This window comes from Fukomys damarensis, unplaced genomic scaffold, assembly GCF_012274545.1.
Source record: "Fukomys damarensis isolate Sample0158 unplaced genomic scaffold, DMR_v1.0_HiC HiC_scaffold_19, whole genome shotgun sequence".
Classification (NCBI taxonomy): Eukaryota; Metazoa; Chordata; class Mammalia; order Rodentia; family Bathyergidae; genus Fukomys; species Fukomys damarensis.
Genome location: NW_022900931.1, coordinates 60,336,050 through 60,340,897, shown reverse-complemented (window position 1 = coordinate 60,340,897; position 4,848 = coordinate 60,336,050). Strand labels below are relative to the sequence as shown.

Below are 4,848 nucleotides of genomic sequence, written 5' to 3'. Positions count from 1 at the left end.
AAAAAAAAAAAAAAAAAAAAAAAAAAAAAAAGATAAGTATACAGTGTTGCTGACTCCTCTCAAGCAAGGAAAAAGAATTTTTAGGTCACATCGATAAAAGAGGCATGAGAGGATTTATTAGAAGTAGATATAGGATACACTCAAGAGTAGACTGTGTGTGCTCAAAGAAATGAGGCACAATACAGTTGGGAACTAGGGATTTTTTAGATGTTTTGGGAGTTGGAAATCTATAGAATTCAATAATCTATAGATTTAGTCTCAGTCTCAGGCTCATTCTTAGGCTTAAAAGATGAGAGAGGATGGCCCACATTTAGTGAGCTATTTCTATGGGAAATGTCAAAAGGGAGGTCCCTTTATGGGTAAAAGAAACATTTTGGAGAAAAAGGGTATGGGCAGACCCATTTGCATCTGGAAGGGAATTGCCCAGTTTTGCTGTTTTGGGAGAAGGGAAAAAAAAAAACAGTAAATAAACCAGGCTTGTGTTCTGAAGCTGCAGTTTTTCTTTAAAATGCCATTTAAAATTTTTTGATCTTCTTGTCTCTCCTTTACCTTGCTTTATTTTTTTCTCTCCAACCTCATTTTCCCCCTCAGACTTTGCTTCCTTACTTTTTTTTTTTTTTTTTTTTTTTTTTTTTTTTTTGTACTGGGGATTTTGTACTTGCGTTTGTGAGGCAGGTAGCAGAACCACAGCCCTTGGTCCCTTACTCTTAAGAGTTTGCAGAAGGCTGATGGTTGTCTTCAGTAACTGCTTCAGGCTAAAGAGGCTCATTGATCCTGACTAGCCAGGGGGGGAAATACAGGGTTTTATCTTTCGAAGAACCATGATCCTTTGATAGTCTGATTAAAGGAGGCAAGGACATAGGAGACATTAGCCCATAACAACAATGAATCATGCAACAGATAAGAATTCTAATGTGCACTATCATAGCTAGAAAAAAATGAGTGCTTTGTTTTCATCAGGTTGCTCTAGGGAACCAGGATGACAGCCAATTATTAAAAAATATTAATTGTGGCTAGAGAAAAGCTTTTCTCCTGGCCTTTTTGATGAAGAGTCTCATTTATTGGCCACTGAGAGACATTAGACCTGGTTGTAAAGTTTAAAAGTATTGTGCTTTGTAGCTGTTCTATAAAATTTTGAAGTTTTATCTAATCCTCTCTCTGTCAATATGATACCCACCATGGTAGCCCAGATGCACTAGAAATGGGCAATTATTCACAAATCCAGCATGCATCTTTGTTAATGCTTTTGGCATACTGTTGGACCCAGGGGACATTAATTCCCCTATTGGAAAATGGTATAAGGGTTGGGGGAAAAATGAATAATCTGAATTTAATTTTAACAGATATAGTGCAGCTGTGACAGAATATATTTAGGCCAAATGAACTTATTTAATTTATTGGGAATTAGGTTTCTTATTCTTCCTGAAGAATATTTGTCTTTTACTTTTTTTTTTTTTGGTGGAGGGGGGATGAAACTTGGGTCCTTGTGCTTATGAGGCAGGCGGTGGAACCATTGAGCTAAATCCCCAGCCTGAATATTTGTCTTTTAAAGGTGCACATGCCCCTGTCTCTTTGACTTCTTGATCCTCTAGAGTCTCAAAAGGAACAAGTTTAATTTTTGATAAATGAACCCAAGAAGTATGTCTCTGTAACTTGACAGCAGTGGGCGTGTTTAAAAGAACTTGGTAGGGGCCCTTTTATTTAGGAAGGCGCTGATCTAAAGGTGACTCTTTTTTCTAAACTTCAAGTAACACGTGATCCGTGGGTTGAATTTTAGGGATATGAGTTTCACAGTCTAGTGCTGGAAGGACTTTATTGGCATATTTTAGTAAATCCTTTTGTACCTGACCTAGATTGGTGATGTATTTAATCATTTTTTGTATCTTAGGGTCCATGGCTAGATCAGCAGCTAGAAATGGCCTATCAGAGCATGTCATAAGGGCTTAGCTAATGAGATGCTTTAGGAGCAGTTTTAATTCTTAGTAAATCAAAAGGTAACAGTTTTAGCCAAAACTCTGAGGTTTCTTGGCATAGTTCTTTTGAGGGTGGTTTAAATGTGTAAATTGGCCCGTTTAACCTTTTCTGATGTCCGAGGATGCCAAGAGATACGAAGATAATAAACTATTCCCAAAGCTTGTAAAACTTCTTGTGTCACTTTGGAGACAAAAGATCTGCTATCACTATGGAGTGACTTGGGAAGTCATAAACTTAAGTTTATGACCTAGGAATAACGTCTCTTAAAGCTCTAGAGGGCTGGCGATTTAGCTCAGTGGTACCGCCGCCTGCTTGCAAACACAAGGTCCTTAGTTTGAACCCCGGTACCAAAAAACCAAACAGAACAAAAAAAAACCACAAAGCTTTAACAACTTCTTGGGCTTTTACTAATGTCCTCCAAAAGGGTGTCAGATAAAGAGTTGCCCCTAAAGGGGGGAAAAAATCTCTTAATAATGGGGTAGGACATTCTGGGAAAACTAGGAAAGCAGAGTTAAAAACTAGTTCCCCAAATCTGCAGGTTAGAGGCATTGTAAAGTGTTTGGCCCTAGAGATATTATCAGCACCAGTCACAATACAGGTCTTATTAGAAGAGGATCCAGGGAGAGGAGCCAGCAAGACGGGGCGGGGGGCACAGCCGAGGGAGGCGGTGCGGCTGCAAAGGCCGCTGGAATAGCTCGAGGTGCTGCAATGGGTGGTACAGGCTGTACTGTTCAGCGAGCTTCGAGCAGGCGGCAGAGCTGCACCTCGGCCCCCTTTTCTGCCTGCTAAACGAGAACCAGCGACAGAAATTTGACAAAATGGCAGAGAAGGGCAGGACCCAAGGCCGACAGGCAAGAGATGGGATTCAAGGCCAGCCTCTGAGGGATGACTTGATCTCCTGACCTCTCTGACTTACCACGGAGCAAGACTTGGAGAGAAAAAAAAGCAAGAGAACAGACTACTTTGTGTGTATCCATTCTGGAGAGATTGCTTCAAGCCGTTGGAACTGGTTTATGTGGCCAGGAACCTCAGGGTTGACCTACAGAGGGGACGGACTCACCCTGATGATTCTGTAAAAATTCCTCACTGTGTCTCAGGTTGGAAGAACTGTTGAAAATTCTGATGCTGTTACTGAGATTCTAAATAATGCTGAACTACTAAAACAAATTGTTTATTGCATTGGTGGAGAGAATCTGTCTGTAGCTAAAGCAGCCATCAAATCCCTGTCAAGAACATCACTAACACAGGCTGGACTGGAAGCTTTATTTGAAAGCAATCTACTGGATGATTTGAAAAATGTAATGAAACCAAATGATGTTGTTTGATATAGAGTGTATGAGAGCCACTTGTAGAGAGATGGCGACCTCAATGGCATATACCCCTCATGGATGACAGTACTTTGCTCAAGAAGGAGTAATTGACCAAATTTCTAATATAATTGTGGGGGCAGATTCTGACCCTTTCTTTAGCTTCTGTTTGCCAGGATTTGTGAAGTGTTTTGGAAAGCTGGCTGTCATGGATAGTCCTCAGCAGATCTGTGAGTGTTATCCCGTCTTTGTGGGAAAGGTATTTGTCTTTTTTGTTTGTTTGCTTGTTTTTTGAGACAGGGTCTCACTATGTAGTTGAGACTGACCTGGAACTCACTATGTAGCCCAGGCTGGTATCAAACTCACAGCGATTCTCCTGCCTCAGCCTCCCAAGTGCTGGGATTACAGGCGTGTGACAACATGCCCGGCATGGGAAAGGTGTATGAAATGATGGAAAGTCAGGATCCCACCATGACTGGCATAGCTGTAGACCCAACTGGAGTCCTGGGACCCAATGTAGAAGGAAAGCAGGTTGTTCATAAAACAGGAACTCACTTTGAACGCTTGCTTATGGGAATGGGACATCAAGCAAAGAATGCCTCCACAGAAGTAAAAATTAGATTCTTAGATGCAGTTTCATCTCTTCTGTATTTACCACCTGAACAGCAGACTGATGACCTTCCGAGGATGACAGAATCTTGGTTTACCTCTTTATCTCGGGACCTGCAGGAGCACTTCCAGGGCATCAGTAATCAGCCCTTCCCTGAACTACACTGTGCTGCCTTAAGAGTTTATGACCATTGCAGACCAACCTTGGGCTCAGAAACTTATGTTTAACAGTCCAGGCTTTGCAGAATATGTCATGGACCGGCCTGTAGAGCGTGACAAAGCTTCAAAGGATGCCAAATATGAACTGGTGAAAGCACTTGCCAATTCCAAGACAATTGCACAGATCTTTGGGGATCCAAATTATTTGAGACTTAGAACTCACCTGAGTGAAGGTCCATACAATGTGAAACCCGTTGCCACACAGCAGTAGAAGGAGCTGATTGATTTCTTCTAGAGTCCAATATAGAGGACCATGTTTTGACCAAACACTTCTCCAAAGGCATTTGCCTCCAGGCATATTTTATAAAACAGAGGCATCCCTCCTCCCAGAGTATCATGGAGCATCTAATGTAACTTTATCTTCAATATAGTTGTTTCTGTACTGAAATGCAAAGTGGAACCAGGTGTTTAGAATACATTAAGAGGAAACATACATGATTATAAAAGAACAATGTTTTTCGGATTCTTCTGGCTGCCTTAATATTTGCAAGAAGTTGGAAATTTTGTTCTAAGAAAATTTTCTTGGATGTACTCATTTTATTTTAAAATCTATATCAAATATAATGAAACCAAGTTATTTTGAAATTTTCTCAGTTCTCTTTTTGTTATTTTTCATTTTCTGATTTCACTTTCAGTCAATGTCTTGGATGTATTTGAAAAAATAAGTAGTTTGGAATCCTAAAATTATGTCCTGTATATGAAGAATAAATACTTTCAATAAGAAATAAAAAAAAAAAAA

General features: G+C 40.2%; 1 pseudogene; it reads left to right on the top strand.

The window, feature by feature from the left end:
- The window catches only part of LOC104861783, a 7,157-nt pseudogene extending 2,837 nt beyond the window's left edge, over positions 1-4,320 (top strand).
- Positions 4,321-4,848: the final 528 nt, after the last annotated feature.